Here is a 14277-nt window from a genome sequence, read left to right as displayed (position 1 = left end):
CCCATGCCCATCTTTAATTGCCCTAACATGCTCCCTAATTTCTGGAGCAACAACTAGCTCAAAGCTTTGAATCATCTCACCTTTTGACACACGATGCAGCTCCATCTCCTTCACATACTCGCGTAAGTACTTGGTTACATCTTTGCCATTGAATTGATCCATTCTATTGACGATCGCTTGTATGGCCTTCGTTGCTGAAATCTCGCTTCTTTCAGTGGCACGTTGTTGTTGCATGAACATTGCAAATGCTTGAAACATTTTCATTGTTGTTGGGTCAAAATGCATACCCTGTTGCTCAACATGATCACCCATGGTTACACACAAACTCTCACCCTGGCAGTTTTGCATCGGGTTCACCAAAAATATGTCAAGAAGTAGGCGGTCTTGCCAGGAAGGCACCGGGCCTCTTACTGTGAGAGTTTGTGAGGAAGCTCAAGGGTTATGAGAAAGATCTAAGATGTAGATAACATAGCTTCTAGAGCTAAAGAAGAAATGTAGCCAAAGAAGCCTCTCACTTTTCCTTACAAACACACACATGATGGAGAGAACTCATGAAAGATAGTCAGAACAAAACAAAAATGAAAACATCGAGATTACGATCATATCGTATCATGGGTAGGATAAAAGGGTTAATGGATGAGTTAATGATATTTAATCTTTTTTGTCCAAATATGCTACGGATTGCTCTTTGGAACTGTAGCTTTGTGCTTACTATAATGTATATGTTTTGTCTAGCGATGGGGATTAGTTGTGAGTACAAATCCTGTTGATTCATAATAAAATAACCACACTCACATCAAAAGAGAAGTTATAGTCAATAATAGGTAGTATGATGGGATCTGGTGAAAGAAGTATTTCGTTGAGCCTTTCAGGACCAAATAGAAATACTATGCGTTGCTGAAAGTGAATCTTTCGACTAATCCAAATGTTGACCCTAATAGATTGCACAGAATGGAAATGAAAGAAATCGCCTCTATGTGGATTATGGTTATTCATCGATGATATACTTAGTATGTTCAAAGATAAAGGTGTGAAAGAAGTGAAAGGAGAAGAAGAAGAGAGTTTCTCTCCAAAGCCCTATTGTTGCCCTTAGGCAATAAGGATAATGCGGGGAGAGAAGTACCTGTAGCAAGGAGATTCTAGAGTTTGTGGAAGAGAATGAGAACCTTAAGAGAGAGAGGTGCTTGTGAAAGATGAAGATATGGTTACTAACCTTGTGCACATAATTGTTTCCCGCAAGAAGGTTGTGCCGATTACATTGACAAGATTGCTGCTTGAATACCTTCCAATGAAACAATTAGGACACAACAAGAGAGATGAAAGGAGGAGTAAAGATAGAATTAGAGATAGATCTAAGTGTGGTGGTGGTATTAAAGATAAATAATGAGAGATAGAGAAGGAGTTAAAGACAAGTATTGGACTAGATATGCAAATGAAAGAAAAACTAGCAACATATATCTTACATGAGAGCAATCGCCACCACCTTAATGGAGAGAGAAGATGAGGCAAGACTTCAGCCTTTCTTCAAGAGAAATTATGGCACTAAGATGAGTGTGACACTATGGAATTGAGCGATTCTCACTCACTCATAACTTCCCCAATGAAGAGAAGGTTGCCCTTTTTATAGGTGAGAGAGCTATGTTTTACATAATCACTTGATTAGGCTAAAGACTTAGCATAAATCAAATTTTCTTTGGATATGTCTTAAAATGGGCAATATTAGGACTCAAAATATCATGAAATTCAAAATTTTTGGTCTTTGAGGTTCCATGTGGGTGCATGATGTATGTGGGCCCCACCTAGGCATCTTCTGTGTGGCTCCAACAGGGGGTCCCAACTTGTGTGTCTTGTCCTTCAAGGCATATTTGAGGTGTCACATTCACATGCTTGTGTCTTTTATCCTCCAAATATCTTATTTTATGGAAAAAGACCAAGATTACCTCTTTTCACTTGATTCACCTGTTTACCATCTCTTCTTACAGTGTAGTTGTGAGAGGATTTTTCACTCTTTTCCCTGTAACGTTTGACCTGTAACTCGGATTGACATGCTTCAGAAGGCAAAATTGGCCTACTAAAAGAGCTTGACTTGGTTTTGGCCTTTTCTCCACGCCCTTAGGTCGGGATTTTCAAATTGGGATGGTCCAAGAAGCTTTGGATCTTCCTTTGCATAAAGTCTTGTAGTAGGCCCTTCCCTCTTGTATGTATCCAAGAAGGTATGCATTATTGAAGGGTTATATTATTAAATAAATGTGAAAAGAAGAAAATAATTTATATATGGTAGGGTATAGCTGAGATATTAGAAGAAATATACAAATGCTTTTCCCCCAGACAAAAAGAGGCTACTATATACGTGCCACGGCACGACAACGTACTCTTGAATGTCATGATGTAAGCCCGACCAATAAAATTGCCGTCGAAGTAAGGCATACATCTTACGAATACTTGGATGACCAACACTTGGACTATCGTGATACTCAAATAAGATTTGGCGCCTAGTGTCTGAGTCCTTTGGCACACATACTCTACCTTTGTGGAGTAAGTAGCCATCATCAATGGAAAAATTCTTCCATCGCTTAAGCTCTTCCTGAGTAGGGGTGGATCTCTATGTGTTGGAGTTTTTATCTGCGCGTGCAGAGGCATGTTGATCTCGCATGTTGGCACACATACTCTACCCACAAAGGTAGAGTATGTGTGCCAAAGGACTCAGACACTAGGCGCCAAATCTTATTTGAGTAAGTAGCCATCATCAATGGAAAAATTCTTCCATCGCTTAAGCTCTTCCTGAGTAGGGGTGGATCTCTATGTGTTGGAGTTTTTATCTGCGCGTGCAGAGGCATGTTGATCTCGCATGTTGATCTCGCTTTTCAGAGACATGTGAGTGTGAGGGATCCCTTTTTAAAACTGCACTCCACACTTTAGCATATGATTGATCGTGTGCACACTTGCCACGTAATGACTCCAAAAATCCACTCTTTAGTTCCGTGAAACCAAGTGAATTAATTTGAGGCATCCGACTTAGTGCATCCGCTACTACATTATATCACCCCTTGCGATATCGTAGCTTACAATCATAGTCTTGAAGGATTTCTGCCCATCTAGCTTTACGGCCCTTCAAGTCTGTTTGAGTAGTAACCATTTGATACTCTCATGGTCAAAAACTACTTCAAATTTGGCACCATATAAATAGTGTCTCCACTTTCGTAAAGCATGAATTATGGCATAGAGCTCTCTCTCATAAACAGAATAGTTCTGTTGAGCTCTATCTAACTTTTTACTTTCAAAGGTTATAGGTCTTCCCTCCTGGAGAAGTACCACACCAATGGCTTTATCACTAGCATTAGTCTCTACCACAAACGGATTAAGTGGGTCGATGATTGTTATGATGGAAGCAGTGGCTATAGCTACCTTGAGCTGTTCGAACTACGTTTTTGGGCTTCTTCCCATGAAAAGGTCTTACCTTTTGCTTTAAGTTGATCCGTCATAGGAACAATGATTTTGGCATAGTCACGGATATATTATCGATAAAATCCAGCCTTGCCTAAAAATATTTGAAGCTCCTCAACCGTGTTGGGATGTGGCCATCGAAGAATGGTAGTGACCTTGTCAGTGTCCATCTTTATGCCAGAATAAGAGATCACATGACTAAGGTAATGTATCTCTGTTTTAAAGAAATCGCACTTGCTTTGCTTAGCATACAGCACGTGAGCTCGTAGCTGTTCAAACACTAATTGTAAGTGTTCTATGTGTTCATCTTCAGTCTTACTGTAAATGAGAATGTCATCAAGGAAAACCACAACAAATTTTCCAAGATAGGGATGTAAGGCACTATCCACGAGTGTCATAAATGTAGCTGGAGCATTGGTTAGACCAAAAGGCATAACAAAAAATTCAAAATGCCTGAACCGCGTTCTAAAGGCAGTTTTGGAGATATCTTGCATTAGGATACGTACCTGGTGGTATCTTGAACGAAGATCTATTTTTGTATAGTATCTTGCCCCATGAGTTGATGAAACAACTCATCCACTCGAGATAGAGGATACCTGTTCTTGATGGTTATCGCATTTAATCTGCGACGATAATCTACGCACATGCGCATAGTACCATCTTTCTTTTTTACCAATAGAATTGGTGATGCCCAAGGCGAAGTGCTAGGTCTAATGAAACCACGAGCGAGGTAGCCAGCTAGTTGACTCTCAACCTCCTTGGATTCTTTAGCACTCATACGATAAGGTGGTTTACTCACCGGTTTAGTGCCTGGCAAGACATTTATGCCATGCTGCACATCACGTGTAGGGGTTAAACCCGGTGGTAAATCACTTGACAATACATCACTATACTCCGTGAGTAAGTGAGTCAGCTTTTGTCGTGCAAAAGGAGAAAGTAAACTAGAGTTATGCTAGGATGGAGAATCTTGTAATCCCTGTAATGTTTGTTTTACAACAGTTGCATGTTGCTCTATAGAATTAAAATTAAGAGCACTTTGCTCGTTAGATTTGTTAACACTTTGTTTATCAGTAGAATTCATTGCACTTTGCATACCATTACTAGAATTCACCGCACTTTGCTCTTGAGAATTCACAAGACTTGGAGACAACCAGTAACACAAAAAGACTTCGTCTATTAAATCTGCTTTCTGCAAAATAGAAAGCTCGGCTGTACATATAAGAGGTGCAAATGGTATATTTTTCTCCCCAAGCAAAAGCACATGGCCATAAAGGATAAGGAGTTGTGTTCATAACTAGTGTGCAATGTGTTTCCTAAACCATGCAGCCACTCCTGTCCTAAAACTACATCAGCATGGTCCATGTTCATAACTTGGAAGTCAAGGGTCATCATATGATATTGAACAATAAGCTCAACCCCTTGAACTACCGTGTCCCATACTTCTTTATCATTCCTAGACATCTACTCCACCACATACTTGTGAGAGCAAGGAGTCTATGTAAGCTTCAATTCCTTGACTAGCTTATAGTTCAAGAAGTTATGAGTGGCACCATCATGCACTAAAATACGAACACGTTGTTCGTTAATAGTGCCATGCATGCAAAAAATCATGGGGGCCAAAGGTGGGCTGCCACATTGAAGCAGACACACAATACTTGTGCTTTTCTTCCATATGAAGAACCTCTACAACAAAATATTAGGAGATGAATCTAATGTGAGGTGTTGCACCGTGTGCATGGCCTTTTCTTTGCCTTGCAAAAGAGGACAATATTTCTTGTTATGTTGGTCCGAAAGACATCTAAAACACAAATTGTGTTTCTTTGCACGCTTAAAATCAGCAGTGCTGAGAGACCCACGTGGAGTATCTCGTGATTGCTTAGGCTTCTTAGCCTCTTGTGGGCATTGAGAGGTAAATTGTCTCTTATTCCTCTTGGAACGTGTGGGAGATCTACCTCGCCATTGGCTCTTAGCCACATTGCTCTTAGCAAAACTATTCTTAGAGTAGGGAACATTTCCTTTCCTCTCTTGGTCATCATCATATCTTTGGGCATGACTGATGGCTTCTTCCAAAGTTTTTGGATGTTGGGTCTTGACATGAAGACGATAGTCTTTGTCAAGACCCCTATTAAAACTCCGTATCTTTTGGAATTCATCTAGACCTTCTAGTTTTAATATGATTTCCCGATACTTCGAAAGGTACTGTGTGACAGAGAGGCCAGACATGCAGCATGCATCCCATGCTAACCAATCCTTATCTTCTTCATTGGAGTCCAAAAACTCTTTGGAGAAAAAAGCTTGAAACGCAAACCAAGACGGAGGATGAGCATCTAGTGGAAATGTCATCCACCACTTATATGCCTTGCCTTTAAGAGATAGACTTGTTTCCACAGCCGCTTTATATCCGGGGTGTGTCTCAATCTATGAATATCACTCCATTTGTGTAAGAACGTATTGACCGCATCCTTGTTGCAAGTACGCTCTTCCCCGTGAAACTCAGGAATGGTGATATTCTTAAGTAATGCATTGCTACCTTCATCATCTTCTGCAGCACTTGTCTCTTGGACTCCTTGAGTTGTGTGAGCTTGGTTCCCTTGAACCGTGCCACTTGTGGCTCCTTGACTCGTCCGTGAATTCATAAATTTCACAAGTAACTCCGTAAGATTGGTAACATTTGCATTGAGTGCAAAGAGGTTGCTTTCAAGTAAGATTTGGCGATGTTCCAAAGTCTTGAAAGAAGCCATATCTACAAGCCCATGATCTCTTAGATCATCATCATCATGCATATTAGTGTGAGCAGCACCCGTGGTGCCCTGATTTTGATCTACGTGCTCAAAATCAAACGTGTGTGTATGTGGGATATCCTCATTGGCCATGGTAAACACACACTAATGCAAAGAGAGAAAAAAAATGACAACTTGTACCTTGAGAAATTGAAGTCTTTGTGTTTTGTATGCTCGTCGATTTGCGTTGCATGCGAATCTCGCCTTGTGGGAATTAGAGCGCTTCACTTGTCATTCGTTGTAAGAACACCTTTGATGATTCTTCACAAAAACCCATCGTTTTTGTGAAGGCTTTTGTTCACTTTGAAGCTACCTCCTTGAGGAAAAAAGAATTTTTGGAGGAAAACTTGCCTTCCTCCAAGAAGTAAAAAGGAAGGGTCAAGCTATTTCCTTGAAGTTTGAAGCTTTCTCTTTCCTTCTAGTTTTCCTTTCAACACAAGTATGCTATCTTTCACAACAAGGGTCAATAGCTTGATGGTAAAGTGTTGGCCTCTTACCCTCATGGGGTGGGTTCAACCCTCCTTCATGCAAGGGTTAAGCGGGCCTTCCTACGTGCGCAACCAACGGCGCCAACGAAAGCCTTCGGAGCCGTCGAGTTGCCGATCGAGTTTGCCTTGGTCGCCCGTCGTGGAGGGCGTAGATGGGACGGCCGTCTGTCCATGCGATGCGCACAAAAAAGTGTGCCTGTCTTCTTTTGCTGCACAATAGAGACGTCGTTGTCTGCGAAATGTGGGAGAGAATCAAAACGTCGCACGCACATGCAACCTGCTTTTTGCCTCCTCCCAAAAATAGCTTGGATACCAGTGAAAGGGCGGTGGTAGTGCGTGTGCTAGTCTCCACCCAACCATGCTATCTTATAGCCTCCCCCTAGCGTGCACACTATCCGGCCGTGCCGGTGGCCTTGCCCATAGGACCCATGTCCTTATACGAGCCTATGACTACAGTGGGGCTTAGGTAGGAGAGCAGGCAATTGGCTTACAATAGCTTTAGGAAAGTTTCATGGTAGCCCATTGGCAGTCAAATTCAACACTTCAAGAGAGAATCACTTTGCAAGAAACGAAGGGATTCTTCCCACAAAAGAATTTTCCAGTACCAAGATTAAGCATATGATCACACAAGTTGTAAGTAATAGGTGCAATTAGGCCGAATCAACCAACATTGCATTGATCGACACTCATTACAATTTTTACACTAACATAAGGAACATGAACACAACAACTACTAGAAACCAAATCGACCAGCTTTTTTATATATATTTATATCATATGCCCTAATGTGTTGACTACTATGAACACAACAGCTACTAGAAACCAAATCAACTAACCTTTCTATATATATTTATATCATATGCCCTAATGCGTTGACTAGTAAAAAGATATGTACACCAAGATTGACCATTTTCTATGTATTCTATGTCTTTAGATTCTTGTTTTCATGCATTCAATAAATTGATTATACCTTGTGTTGCATGTAGCTAATCCATCGTTCCAATCTTTGCCTTTTTCTAGTGACTGTATACTAAATACTCTACACACCTTGCTATAAAAGAGAAAGGATTAAAAGAAATTCATCTAACAGATACTAAGAATATGTTGCCACATCCTTGCTAATTTTAATCGAATCTTATGTTGGTTTTTTTGTTTGCTCAAATCTACAGTCTTTGGCAATAGTTTTGCTAATTTAATAGTTTTGAATGAATAAGGACATTAGCTAAAGGCAATTTATACACAATCGGGCTTAGAATCTACAGGAGCTTTTACATTAAGCCTTGTGTGATTTTTAATTATTCTTTAAAATAATCATTAGTAAACTATATGTAAAGAATAATAAAAAACCACAAAGACCAAAATCAAGATTGATGTAGGATACTTTACTTAGGTGTTCCATCTATGCTGAACACAAGTGGTTCAATTTCAAGAAATGAAAAATCCCATGTGAAAAGAATAAAGTCAAACTCGGTCGTATGAGGTGTCAAAAAGTCCCATTCCTTAAAGAAATTTAGTCTATAGACCTCTATGCCAATAAAATAACTAGTAAGACCAATGATAGAAAAGGACACAATATAGGTTTGATTTACATAGAAAGCATGAAGAAAGGGAATTATTACATTAATTATTGGGGTCAATAATTTTTTGAAGTCCAAAAAGTTGGAAATCCAGGAAAAGTTGATGCAAATTGTAGTAATTGGTCACATAGCAAGGCCCTAGTATCTCATCTTTTAAGACCTCGTCCCATGTATTTTTGAATAAAGCCGCTTGATTACTTCGGCATTGGTTGCTTGAATGTTCCTCTTTTTCACTATAATGTTTTCCACCTTTATTGTTTTGGTATGGGGGTTATAAAATTTAAATAATGTGTGTAGCCAATTGTTTCCCTTAATTTTTCAATAGATCCTTTTCCCCATTATATAGGAGTTTTATCTTCCTTTAAGAAATATTGGCAGACAATTCCCAAAACCTTATGAGTACTTGCATGACACTGACACCCTTCAAATTCTGAAAAGGCTTCGCATATAACACTTCATACTGTGGTTTTACTAGCACTTTCATTCCACACACCCACGTTGATGCTAGCCTTTTTTTGAGCACATCAAAGTTGCTACATGCTAGCTTGGAGTCATGTAGGAGGCCTTTGGGCCTACCCTGAGGATATTCTTGACAAAAAGCTGCAACACAAGGGCACCACAAGTGCACCTCCTAAATGGAAATCATTTGTGTCAAAATAGTCCATGCTTCTAGTCACGAGGGTCATGGGGAAGAGGGCCACATGTTTTTTGATAGCATGCAAGAGAAAGAAGGTATGATTCCATACAAGTAGCACAACGTGTTGAGAGCGGATTTTTTGAGATGGGTCTCAACTCAAGGCTCCCACCAGACAACCACTCCGTGAGACCCTATACACACATATTTCTTAGGGGCACCACCCTCTTTTATGGAGAAAGAAGGAAACCAAAACAAACCATATACAACACAGACACACACACACACACACACACACACACACACACACACACCTTCCTTATGTGCTTCAACACAAAATGCCCTTCAACCATTCAACACACACTCCTTAAGCAATCCCTTTGAACATTGCACAAACTCACATGCAAAGATTGACCTTCACCATATTAGTGCTCATATACTTCTAACAAAAGCAAGCACAAAACCTCAAAACTCAAAACACCATAATGCACAAATACTTGACAACTCCTTTCCTTTCCCAAAAGAAGAGACTACTTACACACATAAGGCGGCATGCATAGAGAGCTCTTCTCCATCTATGCAGCCCCAAGACTTACTTACACACAACATAAGGAGAGAAGCCAAGAAAATAGACACCATGGTGCACAAAAACTTTCTCAACAAACAAGCAACCCAATGAGCACAAAATATGAGAAGCTGCCAAAATATGCTTACCAATTTTACATGCGTTTAGAGCTAAAAGTGTGACGACGACACCTCAATTGCAACAATTTGTTGATCAAACCATGAGATAGATCATTGAACTTGATATCCTTGCTCTCATATAGAATCTACAATCCTTATTTAGGGATGAGTATGGTAAGAGAAATGTTTGCAAGAGAATGGTAGCAATAGCATATTGATGCTCTCTCTATGGTGCCGCTTATGATAGCGAGCTTAGGAAATGGATAGGGAGACAAGAGGAGAGAGAGATTAGGGCTTCCCTAACCTTAGAGGAGCTTATTTGCAGCAATGGAGTAGGTGTGTGTATTTTTGTGCTTGCCAAAGGGCCTTTTTATAGCTGTACAAGACCTTGGGTTAGGTTAAACTTGACTAGGGTAGGTAATTAACCATAGTTAGGTTCCCTTTTGACATTTCCTTCAATTATGAAAACAAGGGACTTATTTTTTCATTAAAAATAGCCTTTTAAGTCGTGGAGGCTCCATAAGGGTTGATAATGTATGTGGGCCCCACCATGATGTCCCTCCAGTGGCTCCTGCAAAGTGTCCCCATCCTGTTTGTTGTGTCCTTGGAAGCATCTTGAGCCGACCCCTCCACATGCAAGTGGTTTTTAACTCCCCATTGGTATTTTAGAATGTTGAAGAATTCAAGAAAACTTTTCACTTTTGTGGTTTACCTGATTGTAACTTTGACCTGCAGTAATAGTGTTCGCAGCACCTTGTTTTCACCATAACTTTCAGCCTGTAACTCAGAATTGGGTGTTGTAAAAGGAAAAGTTGACCTTCTCAAAGTGTTTAAGCTGATTTTGGAGTATTCTTCAAGTATACCCACGAGCTAAGGCGTTCAAGATGCATCCAAAGCACCTTTTGAACCAAGTCTCCTTGTAGGGGGCCCTTTAGCATGCATCCAAGGTGTAGCATGCTTTTTCAAAAGAGAATCCACCTTAAACAAATGAGGTAGGCTCCAATAAAGTTTGATTTATTGGGGATATACATTATATTTAAGATTTGTTGACCAACACAAGTAAATGATCCAAGAGTTGGGTCACATAGTGGTGGGGAAGGGAAGGCCTACAAGGTTAACCCTACCCTTGAGAGAATATGGGTAAGATAAGTGCCCATAAATTATTTATTTACAAATTATGGGATGTAGATAGCTATTTAAATTAGTAAAGGTAATTAGTTAAAAGAATGTGCAGTAAAAAAAACTAGGAGAGTAGAATTAAGTTTACTATTTACATTTAGCACGAAGAGAGAAATATGATGTAAATGCATAAAGATCTAAGAAGAGTAAGGTGTTTGTATGGAAAAAGGCTATTACGGAAAGAGAGAATGAACACTAGGTTAAAACTTTGATAAAAAATATATACATTTGAGTAGAAATGTAGTGCAAATGCAAGGTTACCATTTAACGCTACTCAGTGTGTAGACAACCTTTTTGGGTAAGCAAAGTGTATTGACCCAAGGGGGAACCTGACCTTATAAAAAATTAATTGAAGGTTAAGTTTTATTTTCAAGAAGAGGGGAATTGTAGTCAACTGGTCGAATAAGGCATGCAGTGGGAGACCATATGAAGGAAGATAGAAGCAACGGAGTTGGAAGGAGGAAGGTGAATCCCAAGAGTTGGGGAGAAAAAGAAGAGGCATGCACGCAATAAAAGGGGGAAGCATGGCGGAGGCAGGCTGATATAGAAAGAGAGAGAGAACTCCATTTAAACAAGACATCCACTGGCCACAACTCTTTGCTATGGGGCCTTGCTCTAAGGCTTGAGAGTTGCTATGGATACATTGGTGTAATGTCTCATGGTCATCATCACCACCAACTATAACTTCAACTTGCATGATTGTGGAAGCCAGCAAAACATCCACCAACATGCTCTTCATACACAAAATGGCAATGTCTTGGTTCTAGTTCAATTGTGATCATACCGTGCAATTAGTAGTGGTGTCATATCCACAGGGTTGTAGTGCTCTGCTTGGCTTGGCATGCAAAGCTTCATGCACAAGAACTCATTGTTAGATGTACAGATCGAAGGCAAATTTGTCCTTCTTGAGTGCCCTTTTTTGGGGGGATGTGTTTGATTTAGTTTAAACGCTCTAGACCAAGAGTGGAGTATGGGATACTCATGGAGGGGAGTATGGAATACACAAAAAATTGGCACTTAGCATTAGTGTTGATTGAGCTGGATGCATTTAATATGTCATGCTTGACAAAGGCTTATTGCTCGTTGGGTGAGTAGGCAGAAGGTAACGTGTATGGGATACTCATGGAGGGGAGTATGGAATACACAAACAATTGGCAATTAGCATTAGTGTTGATTGAGCTGGATGCATTTAATATGTCATGCTTGACAAAGGCTTATTGCTCGTTGGGTGAGTAGGCGGAAGGTAACGTGTCTTGGAGTTCGGAGAGGAGGGCCGTGGAACTTGCTATAGAGGTAATCTTGGAACTTGATGTAGAGGTAATCCTGGCTTTGATTTTGTGTTTACACTCAATAGAACCATTCATGCCTCCCATTTCCGCCCCAACACCTCCCTCACCTCACCTTGCTATTGTCGGCTCCAACATTGTTTCATTGAGCATACCCCATCGGTAGCATCCTCCCTGCTTCATGCACCTATCTTCACTGGGCCCTACCACCTTGCATTTTGAAACACAGATGAGAGGGTCCTGTGAGAACCAACCTATGATAACCAGATGTTGTCGACTACGACATTGTTTCATTGAGCAGCTCCTATCAACAACATCCTCCATGCTTCATACACCTAGGCTTCACCAAGTCCTACCAACCTGCATTTCAAAATGCAAGTTGAGAGGGGCCAATGAGACCAAACCCATGATAACCTTCGTAGCATTGTTGACAAGGAAAGGCCAACCCGCATCCGCCAATCTCATTATTGAAGTGCTATTAGCATACCAATGCACTGCTGAATGATTACATAACTAGGGCTAGGGAAAGGCTAGATCTACATGCTTACTTTTGAGATTCCACCATGTTTGTGGTCTTGCTTTCACGAGGAAGCTCAAGACTCTTTGAGGATCTCATGAATGCTCACTATTTTGTTCAAGGTCGATGATGAACTATGTTAACACTTTGTTAGAACAACCAATGTTGGCTTCCAACTTTGTGTAGACCTTTGAAACAAGGAACAAGTACTCTAAAGTTTTACTGTGCGCTGATGTGTTGTACCTTGTAGGCATGCAGGTTTCTATTCTATTTTCTCTATGTGTGCTCAGTGAAACCTTTAAAAGCCATTGCACCTCCTTTGTAGCACTTTTGTTCAAATGAGCATCGCTTGGCTTGCAACCTACATCACACATCGTCTTATGATCAATGATTGGGATTTTGCCAAGTGGCTTCATTCTCAACCTTTGTTTTTAAAAAAAATTGTTAGCCTAGGTAAGGCCAGATTTTTGTCATATTCAATGGCTATAAGGCTGCAAGATTGTTCAAATCCCTACCTTAGCTTTTTGTGAGTGGCAATTTCACTACCCCTTGGGAAGGTAGTTTTTATTGACCTCACTTGCATGGCAAGGCCTTTAACACAAATAAGCGCTAAGGGAAGGAGATTTATGTCATAGGATCAATCTCTCTAGACCCAAATATCTACCCAAATGCTCAAATTAAACACCTAATGCTTAACTGGAATTGGAGAGAGAGAGAGAGAGAGCAGTAGAGAGGAGAGGTTAAAAGTCCCTTGAAAAGGGACTTATGTAGTTAAATAATTTTTACTCCACCTGCCCAAATATTTCTACTATCTGTTATTGCTACTATACCTTATCTCCCAAGAAATTGATGAACGTCATGTGCTCTTCCGACTCTTTTGGGAGCATCCACGGCTGTTATTGCTACTATAACTTATCTCCCAAGAAATTGACAAACTGCATGTGCTCTTCTGACTCCCTTGGGAGCATCCATAAGTATGAATGAGAGTGGTCATCTTATCAAAATCTATGTTTAGAGCTTGCTAAAATTAGAAAGTTTGATCCATTCATGCTTGATGTCATCCTTTCTGTTGGCCCTCCACTCGTGGAGGACGAAGGAATAGAATAAAATAGAGCTCATGCACCTTAAACATAGGTAAAAAATGTCTATACTTAGACAGAGCACTTAGTGGTTTGTGATAATTTCCTCGAGTGTTGATGTGTACACACTGCAAAAAGCTCTTGTACGTATAGTTGAAAGTATGAGCTATTGCAAAATTCTAGGCATTACTTTGAATCCAACCGTGTTGTCAGGAGCCAAATATGGAAGTCAAGATGATTATGCCAATATAATGAGAATCCCTCAAGATCTCACAAAAATTGACTTAATTATGTCCAACAACAACAAGTAAATTCAGCAAAAACATTATTATCATGTGGAATGTCTCTACCACATTAGGTTTATGGACCTAATTTGAATTTCAAGAATGGAGCATTTCAAGTAAGCCAAAGATAAAAATTACTCCATGTGGATCTATTTTGCAATGAATTTTTTCTTTAGACCTACTTTGCTAAAGGCTATTTCTCAATTCATTTAGATAAGCACATTTGGATTGCAATACTAAAGATGTAGCTAGATCCCTTGTTGTATTCTGGTGCTTACCTACCAAAAAGTCTCTTAAAAAAGGTGGTCTTTCAAGCACTATATAA

The sequence above is a fragment of the Adiantum capillus-veneris genome, chromosome 7 (assembly GCF_014529385.1).
Source record: "Adiantum capillus-veneris isolate H3 chromosome 7, ASM1452938v2, whole genome shotgun sequence".
Lineage (NCBI taxonomy): Eukaryota > Viridiplantae > Streptophyta > Polypodiopsida > Polypodiales > Pteridaceae > Adiantum > Adiantum capillus-veneris.
This window is presented reverse-complemented; position numbering follows the sequence as displayed.